The sequence below is a fragment of the Rana temporaria genome, unplaced genomic scaffold, assembly GCF_905171775.1.
Source record: "Rana temporaria unplaced genomic scaffold, aRanTem1.1, whole genome shotgun sequence".
Lineage (NCBI taxonomy): Eukaryota > Metazoa > Chordata > Amphibia > Anura > Ranidae > Rana > Rana temporaria.
In genome coordinates, this window is record NW_024404561.1 from 66,370 (window position 1) to 75,000 (window position 8,631).

General features: G+C 50.2%; 44 non-coding genes across 44 annotated transcripts; all 44 read left to right on the plus strand.

Annotated features, from left to right (window-relative positions):
• The first annotated feature begins 108 nt into the window (after window positions 1-108).
• Window positions 109-181, plus strand: TRNAV-UAC. Its single transcript has one exon. It is a non-coding gene; the product is annotated as a tRNA-Val (tRNA).
• A 111-nt stretch (window positions 182-292) lies between these two features.
• On the plus strand, window positions 293-365 carry TRNAV-CAC. Its single transcript has one exon. It is a non-coding gene; the product is annotated as a tRNA-Val (tRNA).
• Window positions 366-482: 117 nt separating this feature from the next.
• On the plus strand, window positions 483-555 carry TRNAV-AAC. The gene has a single exon. It is a non-coding gene; the product is annotated as a tRNA-Val (tRNA).
• Window positions 556-674: 119 nt separating this feature from the next.
• TRNAV-UAC lies at window positions 675-747 on the plus strand. The gene has a single exon. It is a non-coding gene; the product is annotated as a tRNA-Val (tRNA).
• Window positions 748-858: 111 nt separating this feature from the next.
• On the plus strand, window positions 859-931 carry TRNAV-CAC. Its single transcript has one exon. It is a non-coding gene; the product is annotated as a tRNA-Val (tRNA).
• Window positions 932-1,048: 117 nt separating this feature from the next.
• TRNAV-AAC lies at window positions 1,049-1,121 on the plus strand. The gene has a single exon. It is a non-coding gene; the product is annotated as a tRNA-Val (tRNA).
• A 119-nt stretch (window positions 1,122-1,240) lies between these two features.
• TRNAV-UAC lies at window positions 1,241-1,313 on the plus strand. Its single transcript has one exon. It is a non-coding gene; the product is annotated as a tRNA-Val (tRNA).
• A 111-nt stretch (window positions 1,314-1,424) lies between these two features.
• TRNAV-AAC lies at window positions 1,425-1,497 on the plus strand. Its single transcript has one exon. It is a non-coding gene; the product is annotated as a tRNA-Val (tRNA).
• A 119-nt stretch (window positions 1,498-1,616) lies between these two features.
• Window positions 1,617-1,689, plus strand: TRNAV-UAC. Its single transcript has one exon. It is a non-coding gene; the product is annotated as a tRNA-Val (tRNA).
• Window positions 1,690-1,800: 111 nt separating this feature from the next.
• Window positions 1,801-1,873, plus strand: TRNAV-CAC. The gene has a single exon. It is a non-coding gene; the product is annotated as a tRNA-Val (tRNA).
• A 117-nt stretch (window positions 1,874-1,990) lies between these two features.
• On the plus strand, window positions 1,991-2,063 carry TRNAV-AAC. The gene has a single exon. It is a non-coding gene; the product is annotated as a tRNA-Val (tRNA).
• A 119-nt stretch (window positions 2,064-2,182) lies between these two features.
• TRNAV-UAC lies at window positions 2,183-2,255 on the plus strand. Its single transcript has one exon. It is a non-coding gene; the product is annotated as a tRNA-Val (tRNA).
• A 301-nt stretch (window positions 2,256-2,556) lies between these two features.
• Window positions 2,557-2,629, plus strand: TRNAV-AAC. Its single transcript has one exon. It is a non-coding gene; the product is annotated as a tRNA-Val (tRNA).
• A 119-nt stretch (window positions 2,630-2,748) lies between these two features.
• TRNAV-UAC lies at window positions 2,749-2,821 on the plus strand. The gene has a single exon. It is a non-coding gene; the product is annotated as a tRNA-Val (tRNA).
• Window positions 2,822-2,932: 111 nt separating this feature from the next.
• On the plus strand, window positions 2,933-3,005 carry TRNAV-AAC. The gene has a single exon. It is a non-coding gene; the product is annotated as a tRNA-Val (tRNA).
• A 119-nt stretch (window positions 3,006-3,124) lies between these two features.
• TRNAV-UAC lies at window positions 3,125-3,197 on the plus strand. Its single transcript has one exon. It is a non-coding gene; the product is annotated as a tRNA-Val (tRNA).
• Window positions 3,198-3,308: 111 nt separating this feature from the next.
• Window positions 3,309-3,381, plus strand: TRNAV-CAC. Its single transcript has one exon. It is a non-coding gene; the product is annotated as a tRNA-Val (tRNA).
• A 117-nt stretch (window positions 3,382-3,498) lies between these two features.
• On the plus strand, window positions 3,499-3,571 carry TRNAV-AAC. The gene has a single exon. It is a non-coding gene; the product is annotated as a tRNA-Val (tRNA).
• A 119-nt stretch (window positions 3,572-3,690) lies between these two features.
• TRNAV-UAC lies at window positions 3,691-3,763 on the plus strand. The gene has a single exon. It is a non-coding gene; the product is annotated as a tRNA-Val (tRNA).
• A 111-nt stretch (window positions 3,764-3,874) lies between these two features.
• On the plus strand, window positions 3,875-3,947 carry TRNAV-CAC. Its single transcript has one exon. It is a non-coding gene; the product is annotated as a tRNA-Val (tRNA).
• A 117-nt stretch (window positions 3,948-4,064) lies between these two features.
• Window positions 4,065-4,137, plus strand: TRNAV-AAC. Its single transcript has one exon. It is a non-coding gene; the product is annotated as a tRNA-Val (tRNA).
• Window positions 4,138-4,256: 119 nt separating this feature from the next.
• Window positions 4,257-4,329, plus strand: TRNAV-AAC. Its single transcript has one exon. It is a non-coding gene; the product is annotated as a tRNA-Val (tRNA).
• Window positions 4,330-4,448: 119 nt separating this feature from the next.
• On the plus strand, window positions 4,449-4,521 carry TRNAV-UAC. The gene has a single exon. It is a non-coding gene; the product is annotated as a tRNA-Val (tRNA).
• Window positions 4,522-4,632: 111 nt separating this feature from the next.
• TRNAV-AAC lies at window positions 4,633-4,705 on the plus strand. Its single transcript has one exon. It is a non-coding gene; the product is annotated as a tRNA-Val (tRNA).
• Window positions 4,706-4,824: 119 nt separating this feature from the next.
• TRNAV-UAC lies at window positions 4,825-4,897 on the plus strand. Its single transcript has one exon. It is a non-coding gene; the product is annotated as a tRNA-Val (tRNA).
• A 111-nt stretch (window positions 4,898-5,008) lies between these two features.
• TRNAV-CAC lies at window positions 5,009-5,081 on the plus strand. The gene has a single exon. It is a non-coding gene; the product is annotated as a tRNA-Val (tRNA).
• A 117-nt stretch (window positions 5,082-5,198) lies between these two features.
• Window positions 5,199-5,271, plus strand: TRNAV-AAC. The gene has a single exon. It is a non-coding gene; the product is annotated as a tRNA-Val (tRNA).
• Window positions 5,272-5,390: 119 nt separating this feature from the next.
• TRNAV-UAC lies at window positions 5,391-5,463 on the plus strand. The gene has a single exon. It is a non-coding gene; the product is annotated as a tRNA-Val (tRNA).
• A 111-nt stretch (window positions 5,464-5,574) lies between these two features.
• TRNAV-CAC lies at window positions 5,575-5,647 on the plus strand. The gene has a single exon. It is a non-coding gene; the product is annotated as a tRNA-Val (tRNA).
• A 117-nt stretch (window positions 5,648-5,764) lies between these two features.
• Window positions 5,765-5,837, plus strand: TRNAV-AAC. Its single transcript has one exon. It is a non-coding gene; the product is annotated as a tRNA-Val (tRNA).
• A 119-nt stretch (window positions 5,838-5,956) lies between these two features.
• TRNAV-UAC lies at window positions 5,957-6,029 on the plus strand. The gene has a single exon. It is a non-coding gene; the product is annotated as a tRNA-Val (tRNA).
• Window positions 6,030-6,140: 111 nt separating this feature from the next.
• TRNAV-AAC lies at window positions 6,141-6,213 on the plus strand. Its single transcript has one exon. It is a non-coding gene; the product is annotated as a tRNA-Val (tRNA).
• A 119-nt stretch (window positions 6,214-6,332) lies between these two features.
• On the plus strand, window positions 6,333-6,405 carry TRNAV-UAC. The gene has a single exon. It is a non-coding gene; the product is annotated as a tRNA-Val (tRNA).
• Window positions 6,406-6,516: 111 nt separating this feature from the next.
• Window positions 6,517-6,589, plus strand: TRNAV-CAC. The gene has a single exon. It is a non-coding gene; the product is annotated as a tRNA-Val (tRNA).
• Window positions 6,590-6,706: 117 nt separating this feature from the next.
• On the plus strand, window positions 6,707-6,779 carry TRNAV-AAC. The gene has a single exon. It is a non-coding gene; the product is annotated as a tRNA-Val (tRNA).
• Window positions 6,780-6,898: 119 nt separating this feature from the next.
• TRNAV-UAC lies at window positions 6,899-6,971 on the plus strand. Its single transcript has one exon. It is a non-coding gene; the product is annotated as a tRNA-Val (tRNA).
• Window positions 6,972-7,082: 111 nt separating this feature from the next.
• Window positions 7,083-7,155, plus strand: TRNAV-CAC. Its single transcript has one exon. It is a non-coding gene; the product is annotated as a tRNA-Val (tRNA).
• Window positions 7,156-7,272: 117 nt separating this feature from the next.
• Window positions 7,273-7,345, plus strand: TRNAV-AAC. Its single transcript has one exon. It is a non-coding gene; the product is annotated as a tRNA-Val (tRNA).
• Window positions 7,346-7,464: 119 nt separating this feature from the next.
• On the plus strand, window positions 7,465-7,537 carry TRNAV-UAC. The gene has a single exon. It is a non-coding gene; the product is annotated as a tRNA-Val (tRNA).
• A 111-nt stretch (window positions 7,538-7,648) lies between these two features.
• TRNAV-AAC lies at window positions 7,649-7,721 on the plus strand. Its single transcript has one exon. It is a non-coding gene; the product is annotated as a tRNA-Val (tRNA).
• Window positions 7,722-7,840: 119 nt separating this feature from the next.
• TRNAV-UAC lies at window positions 7,841-7,913 on the plus strand. Its single transcript has one exon. It is a non-coding gene; the product is annotated as a tRNA-Val (tRNA).
• A 111-nt stretch (window positions 7,914-8,024) lies between these two features.
• On the plus strand, window positions 8,025-8,097 carry TRNAV-CAC. Its single transcript has one exon. It is a non-coding gene; the product is annotated as a tRNA-Val (tRNA).
• A 117-nt stretch (window positions 8,098-8,214) lies between these two features.
• TRNAV-AAC lies at window positions 8,215-8,287 on the plus strand. Its single transcript has one exon. It is a non-coding gene; the product is annotated as a tRNA-Val (tRNA).
• A 119-nt stretch (window positions 8,288-8,406) lies between these two features.
• TRNAV-UAC lies at window positions 8,407-8,479 on the plus strand. Its single transcript has one exon. It is a non-coding gene; the product is annotated as a tRNA-Val (tRNA).
• The last annotated feature ends 152 nt before the right edge of the window (window positions 8,480-8,631 follow it).

Consider the following 8,631-nt stretch of genomic DNA (forward strand, 5'->3'; position numbering starts at 1 on the left):
CTTGTGCTTTTTGCCACAGTCCATGTGGCTTTCAGCAGCCCTTTTCACCCATGGTACTTTAGGGTAGCCTTTTTTTTCCCGCAAGGCACAGAAATGCCGCAAGAATGGGTTTCTGTAGTGTAGTGGTTATCACGTTCGCTTTACACGCGAAAGGTCCCCAGTTCGAAACCGGGCAGAAACACAGTGTACGCGCGGGAGCTTTTTGCCACAGCCGCTTTCAGCAGCCCTTTTCACCCATGGTACTTTAGCGTAGACTTTCGGTTTGCAAGGCACAGCAAAGCAGCAAGAATGGGTTTCTGTAGTGTAGTGGTTATCACGTTCGCCTCACACGCGAAAGGTCCCTGGTTCGAAACCGGGCAGAAACACTGTGCACACGCTGGTGCATTTTGCCACAGTCCATGTCGCTTTCAACAGCCCTTTTCACCCATGGTACTTTAGCGTAGACTTTTGTTTGGCAAGGCACAGAACAGTAGCAAGAATGGGTTTCTGTAGTGTAGTGGTTATCACGTTCGCCTAACACGCGAAAGGTCCCTGGTTCGAGACCGGGCAGAAACACTGTGCACACGCTTGTGCTTTTTGCCACAGTCCATGTGGCTTCCAGCAGCCCTTTTCACCCATGGTACTTTAGGGTAGACTTTTTTTTCCCGCAAGGCACAGAAGGGCCGCAAGAATGGGTTTCTGTAGTGTAGTGGTTATCACGTTCGCTTTACAAGCGAAAGGTCCCCGGTTAGAAACCGGGCAGAAACACAGTGTACACGCGAGAGCTTTTTGCCACAGCCGCTTTCAGCAGCCCTTTTCACCCATGGTACTTTAGCGTAGACTTTCGGTTTGCAAGGCACAGCAAAGCAGTAAGAATGGGTTTCTGTAGTGTAGTGGTTATCACGTTCGCCTCACACGCGAAAGGTTCCCGGTTCGAAAACGGGCAGAAACACTGTGCACACGCTGGTGCAATTTGCCACAGTCCATGTCGCTTTCAACAGCCCTTTTCACCCATGGTACTTTAGCGTAGACTTTTGTTTGGCAAGGCACAGAACAGTAGCAAGAATGGGTTTCTGTAGTGTAGTGGTTATCATGTTCGCCTAACACGCGAAAGGTCCCCGGTTTGAGACCGGGCAGAAACACTGTGCACACGCTTGTGCTTTTTGCCACAGTCCATGTGGCTTTCAGCAGCCCTTTTCACCCATGGTACTTTAGGGTAGACTTTTTTTTCCCACAAGGCACAGAAGGTCCGCAAGAATGGGTTTCTGTACTGTAGTGGTTATCACGTTCGCTTTACACGCGAAAGGTCCCCGGTTCGAAACCGGGCAGAAACACAGTGTACACGCGAGAGCTTTTTGCCACAGCCGCTTTCAGCAGCCCTTTTCACCCATGGTACTTTAGCGTAGACTTTTGTTTGGCAAGGCACAGAACAGTAGCAAGAGAGGGTTTCTGTAGTGTAGTGGTTATCATGTTCACCTAACACGCGAAAGGTCCGCGGTTCGAGACCGGGCAGAAACACTGTGCACACGCTTGTGCTTTTTGCCACAGTCCATGTGGCTTTCAGCAGCCCTTTTCACCCATGGTACTTTAGGGTAGACTTTTTTTTCCCGCAAGGCACAGAAGGGTTGCAAGATTGGGTTTCTGTAGTGTAGTGGTTATCACGTTCGCTTTACACGCGAAAGGTCCCCGGTTCGAAACCGGGCAGAAACACAGTGTACACGCGAGAGCTTTTTGCCACAGCCGCTTTCAGCAGCCCTTTTCACCCATGGTACTTTAGCGTAGACTTTCGGTTTGCAAGGCACAGCAAAGCAGCAAGAATGGGTTTCTGTAGTGTAGTGGTTATCTCGTTCGCCTCACACGCGAAAGGTCCCCGGTTCAAAACCGGGCAGAAACACTGTGCACACGTTGGTGCATTTTGCCACAGTCCATGTCGCTTTCAACAGCTCTTTTCACCCATAGTACTTTAGCGTAGACTATTGTTTTGCAAGGCACAGAACAGTAGCAAGAATGGGATTCTGTAGTGTAATGGTTATCACGTTCGCCTAACACGCGAAAGGTCCCCGGTTCGAGACCGGGCAGAAACACTGTGCACACGCTTGTGCTTTTTGCAACAGTCCATGTGGCTTTCAGCAGCCCTTGTCACCCATGATACTTTAGGGTAGACTTTTTTTTCCCGCAAGGCACAGAAATGCCGCGAGAATGGGTTTCTGTAGTGTAGTGGTTATCACGTTCGCTTTACACGCGAACGGTCCCCGGTTCGAAACCGGGCAGAAACACAGTGTACACGCGAGAGCTTTTTGCCACAGCCGCTTTCAGCAGCCCTTTTCACCCATGGTACTTTAGCGTAGACTTTCGGTTTGCAAGGCACAGCAAAGCAGCAAGAATGGGTTTCTGTAGTGTAGTGGTTATCGCGTTCGCCTCACACGCGAAAGGTCCCCTATTTGAAAACGGGCAGAAACACTGTGCACACGCTGGTGCATTTTGCCACAGTCCATGTCGCTTTCAACAGCCCTTTTCACCCATGGTACTTTAGCGTAGACTTTTGTTTGGCAAGGCACAGAACAGTTGCAAGAATGGGTTTCTGTAGTGTAGTGGTTATCACGTTCACCTAACACGCGAAAGGTCCCTGGTTCGAGACCGGGCAGAAACACTGTGCACACGCTTGTGCTTTTTGCCACAGTCCATGTGGCTTTCAGCAGCCCTTTTCACCCATGGTACTTTAGGGTAGAATTTTTTTTCCCACAAGGCACAGAAGGTCCGCAAGAATGGGTTTCTGTACTGTAGTGGTTATCACGTTCGCTTTACACGCAAACGGTCCCCGGTTCGAAACCGGGCAGAAACACAGTGTACACGCGAGAGCTTTTTGCCACAGCCGCTTTCAGCAGCCCTTTTCACCCATGGTACTTTAGCGTAGACTTTTGTTTGGCAAGGCACAGAACAGTAGCAAGAGAGGGTTTCTGTAGTGTAGTGGTTATCATGTTCACCTAACACGCGAAAGGTCCGCGGTTCGAGACCGGGCAGAAACACTGTGCACACGCTTGTGCTTTTTGCCACAGTCCATGTGGCTTTCAGCAGCTCTTTTCACCCATGGTACTTTAGGGTAAACTTTTTTTTCCCGCAAGGCACAGAAGGGTTGCAAGATTGGGTTTCTGTAGTGTAGTGGTTATCACGTTCGCTTTACACGCGAAAGGTCCCCGGTTCGAAACCGGGCAGAAACACAGTGTACACGCGAGAGCTTTTTGCCACAGCCGCTTTCAGCAGCCCTTTTCACCCATGGTACTTTAGCGTAGACTTTCGGTTTGCAAGGCACAGCAAAGCAGCAAGAATGGGTTTCTGTAGTGTAGTGGTTATCACGTTCGCCTCACACGCGAAAGGTCCCCGGTTCGAAACCGGGCAGAAACACTGTGCACACGTTGGTGCATTTTGCCACAGTCCATGTCGCTTTCAACAGCTCTTTTCACCCATGGTACTTTAGCGTAGACTATTGTTTTGCAAGGCACAGAACAGTAGCAAGAATGGGATTCTGTAGTGTAATGGTTATCACGTTCGCCTAACACGCGAAAGGTCCCCGGTTCGAGAACGGGCAGAAACACTGTGCACACGCTTGTGCTTTTTGCAACAGTCCATGTGGCTTTCAGCAGCCCTTGTCACCCATGATACTTTAGGGTAGACTTTTTTTTCCCGCAAGGCACAGAAATGCCGCGAGAATGGGTTTCTGTAGTGTAGTGGTTATCACGTTCGCTTTACACGCGAACGGTCCCCGGTTCGAAACCGGGCAGAAACACAGTGTACACGCGAGAGCTTTTTGCCACAGCCGCTTTCAGCAGCCCTTTTCACCCATGGTACTTTAGCGTAGACTTTCGGTTTGCAAGGCACAGCAAAGCAGCAAGAATGGGTTTCTGTAGTGTAGTGGTTATCGCGTTCGCCTCACACGCGAAAGGTCCCCGATTCGAAAACGGGCAGAAACACTGTGCACACGCTGGTGCATTTTGCCACAGTCCATGTCGCTTTCAACAGCCCTTTTCACCCATGGTACTTTAGCGTAGACTTTTGTTTGGCAAGGCACAGAACAGTTGCAAGAATGGGTTTCTGTAGTGTAGTGGTTATCACGTTCACCTAACACGCGAAAGGTCCCTGGTTCGAGACCGGGCAGAAACACTGTGCACACGCTTGTGCTTTTTGCCAAAGTCCATGTGGCTTTCAGCAGCCCTTTTCACCCATGGTACTTTAGGGTAGACTTTTTTTTCCCGCAAGGCACAGAAAAGACGCAAGAATGGGTTTCTGTAGTGTAGTAGTTATCACGTTCGCCTAACATGCGAAAGGTCCCCGGTTCGAGACCGGGCAGAAACACTGTGCACACGCTTGTGCTTTTTGCCACAGTCCATGTGGCTTTCAGCAGCCCTTTTCACCCATGGTACTTTAGGGTAGACTTTTTTTCCCCGCAAGGCACAGAAGGGCCGCAAGAATGGGTTTCTGTAGTGAAGTGGTTATCACGTTCGCTTTACACGCGAAAGGTCCCCGGTTCGAAACCGGGCAGAAACACAGTGTACACGCGAGAGCTTTTTGCCACAGCCGCTTTCAGCAGCCCTTTTCACCCATGGTACTTTAGCGTAGACTTTCGGTTTGCAAGGCACAGCAAAGCAGCAAGAATGGGTTTCTGTAGTGTAGTGGTTATCACGTTCGCCTAACACGCGAAAGGTCCCCGGTTCGAGACCGGGCAGAAACACTGTGCACACGTTTGTGCTTTTTGCCACAGTCCATGTGGCTTTCAGCAGCCCTTTTCACCCATGGTACTTTAGGGTAGCCTTTTTTTTCCCGCAAGGCACAGAAATGCCGCAAGAATGGGTTTCTGTAGTGTAGTGGTTATCACGTTCGCTTTACACGCGAAAGGTCCCCAGTTCGAAACCGGGCAGAAACACAGTGTACGCGCGGGAGCTTTTTGCCACAGCCGCTTTCAGCAGCCCTTTTCACCCATGGTACTTTAGCGTAGACTTTCGGTTTGCAAGGCACAGCAAAGCAGCAAGAATGGGTTTCTGTAGTGTAGTGGTTATCACGTTCGCCTCACACGCGAAAGGTCCCTGGTTCGAAAACGGGCAGAAACACTGTGCACACGCTGGTGCATTTTGCCACAGTCCATGTCGCTTTCAACAGCCCTTTTCACCCATGGTACTTTAGCGTAGACTTTTGTTTGGCAAGGCACAGAACAGTAGCAAGAATGGGTTTCTGTAGTGTAGTGGTTATCACGTTCACCTAACACGCGAAAGGTCCCTGGTTCGAGACCGGGCAGAAACACTGTGCACACGCTTGTGCTTTTTGCCACAGTCCATGTGGCTTTCAGCAGCCCTTTTCACCCATGGTACTTTAGGGTAGACTTTTTTTTCCCGCAAGGCACAGAAGGGCCGCAAGAATGGGTTTCTGTAGTGTAGTGGTTATCACGTTCGCTTTACAAGCGAAAGGTCCCCGGTTAGAAACCGGGCAGAAACACAGTGTACACGCGAGAGCTTTTTGCCACAGCCGCTTTCAGCAGCCCTTTTCACCCATGGTACTTTAGCGTAGACTTTCGGTTTGCAAGGCACAGCAAAGCAGTAAGAATGGGTTTCTGTAGTGTAGTGGTTATCACGTTCGCCTCACACGCGAAAGGTTCCCGGTTCGAAAACGGGCAGAAACACTGTGCACACGCTGGTGCAATTTGCCACAGTCCATGTCGCTTTCAACAGCCCTTTTCACCCATGGTACTTTAGCGTAGACTTTTGTTTGGCAAGGCACAGAACAGTAGCAAGAATGGGTTTCTGTAGTGTAGTGGTTATCATGTTCGCCTAACACGCGAAAGGTCCCCGGTTTGAGACCGGGCAGAAACACTGTGCACACGCTTGTGCTTTTTGCCACAGTCCATGTGGCTTTCAGCAGCCCTTTTCACCCATGGTACTTTAGGGTAGACTTTTTTTTCCCACAAGGCACAGAAGGTCCGCAAGAATGGGTTTCTGTACTGTAGTGGTTATCACGTTCGCTTTACACGCGAACGGTCCCCGGTTCGAAACCGGGCAGAAACACAGTGTACACGCGAGAGCTTTTTGCCACAGCCGCTTTCAGCAGCCCTTTTCACCCATGGTACTTTAGCGTAGACTTTTGTTTGGCAAGGCACAGAACAGTAGCAAGAGAGGGTTTCTGTAGTGTAGTGGTTATCATGTTCACCTAACACGCGAAAGGTCCGCGGTTCGAGACCGGGCAGAAACACTGTGCACACGCTTGTGCTTTTTGCCACAGTCCATGTGGCTTTCAGCAGCCCTTTTCACCCATGGTACTTTAGGGTAAACTTTTTTTTCCCGCAAGGCACAGAAGGGTTGCAAGATTGGGTTTCTGTAGTGTAGTGGTTATCACGTTCGCTTTACACGCGAAAGGTCCCCGGTTCGAAACCGGGCAGAAACACAGTGTACACGCGAGAGCTTTTTGCCACAGCCGCTTTCAGCAGCCCTTTTCACCCATGGTACTTTAGCGTAGACTTTCGGTTTGCAAGGCACAGCAAAGCAGCAAGAATGGGTTTCTGTAGTTTAGTGGTTATCTCGTTCGCCTCACACGCGAAAGGTCCCCGGTTCAAAACCGGGCAGAAACACTGTGCACACGTTGGTGCATTTTGCCACAGTCCATGTCGCTTTCAACAGCTCTTTTCACCCATAGTACTTTAGCGTAGACTATTGTTTTGCAAGGCACAGAACAGTAGCAAGAATGGGATTCTGTAGTGTAATGGTTATCACGTTCGCCTAACACGCGAAAGGTCCCCGGTTCGAGACCGGGCAGAAACACTGTGCACACGCTTGTGCTTTTTGCAACAGTCCATGTGGCTTTCAGCAGCCCTTGTCACCCATGATACTTTAGGGTAGACTTTTTTTTCCCGCAAGGCACAGAAATGCCGCGAGAATGGGTTTCTGTAGTGTAGTGGTTATCACGTTCGCTTTACACGCGAACGGTCCCCGGTTCGAAACCGGGCAGAAACACAGTGTACACGCGAGAGCTTTTTGCCACAGCCGCTTTCAGCAGCCCTTTTCACCCATGGTACTTTAGCGTAGACTTTCGGTTTGCAAGGCACAGCAAAGCAGCAAGAATGGGTTTCTGTAGTGTAGTGGTTATCGCGTTCGCCTCACACGCGAAAGGTCCCCGATTCGAAAACGGGCAGAAACACTGTGCACACGCTGGTGCATTTTGCCACAGTCCATGTCGCTTTCAACAGCCCTTTTCACCCATGGTACTTTAGCGTAGACTTTTGTTTGGCAAGGCACAGAACAGTTGCAAGAATGGGTTTCTGTAGTGTAGTGGTTATCACGTTCACCTAACACGCGAAAGGTCCCTGGTTCGAGACCGGGCAGAAACACTGTGCACACGCTTGTGCTTTTTGCCACAGTCCATGTGGCTTTCAGCAGCCCTTTTCACCCATGGTACTTTAGGGTAGAATTTTTTTTCCCACAAGGCACAGAAGGTCCGCAAGAATGGGTTTCTGTACTGTAGTGGTTATCACGTTCGCTTTACACGCGAACGGTCCCCGGTTCGAAACCGGGCAGAAACACAGTGTACACGCGAGAGCTTTTTGCCACAGCCGCTTTCAGCAGCCCTTTTCACCCATGGTACTTTAGCGTAGACTTTTGTTTGGCAAGGCACAGAACAGTAGCAAGAGAGGGTTTCTGTAGTGTAGTGGTTATCATGTTCACCTAACACGCGAAAGGTCCGCGGTTCGAGACCGGGCAGAAACACTGTGCACACGCTTGTGCTTTTTGCCACAGTCCATGTGGCTTTCAGCAGCTCTTTTCACCCATGGTACTTTAGGGTAAACTTTTTTTTCCCGCAAGGCACAGAAGGGTTGCAAGATTGGGTTTCTGTAGTGTAGTGGTTATCACGTTCGCTTTACACGCGAAAGGTCCCCGGTTCGAAACCGGGCAGAAACACAGTGTACACGCGAGAGCTTTTTGCCACAGTCGCTTTCAGCAGCCCTTTTCACCCATGGTACTTTAGCGTAGACTTTCGGTTTGCAAGGCACAGCAAAGCAGCAAGAATGGGTTTCTGTAGTGTAGTGGTTATCTCGTTCGCCTCACACGCGAAAGGTCCCCGGTTCGAAACCGGGCAGAAACACTGTGCACACGTTGGTGCATTTTGCCACAGTCCATGTCGCTTTCAACAGCTCTTTTCACCCATGGTACTTTAGCGTAGACTTTTGTTTTGCAAGGCACAGAACAGTAGCAAGAATGGGATTCTGTAGTGTAGTGGTTATCACGTTCGCCTAACACGCGAAAGGTCCCCGGTTCGAGACCGGGCAGAAACACTGTGCACACGCTTGTGCTTTTTGCAACAGTCCATGTGGCTTTCAGCAGCCCTTGTCACCCATGGTACTTTAGGGTAGACTTTTTTTTCCCGCAAGGCACAGAAATGCCGCGAGAATGGGTTTCTGTAGTGTAGTGGTTATCACGTTCGCTTTACACGCGAAAGGTCCCCGGTTCGAAACCGGGCAGAAACACAGTGTACACGGGAGAGCTTTTTGCCACAGCCGCTTTCAGCAGCCCTTTTCACCCATGGTACTTTAGCGTAGACTTTCGGTTTGCAAGGCACAGCAAAGCAGCAAGAATGGGTTTCTGTAGTGTAGTGGTTATCGCGTTCGCCTCACACGCG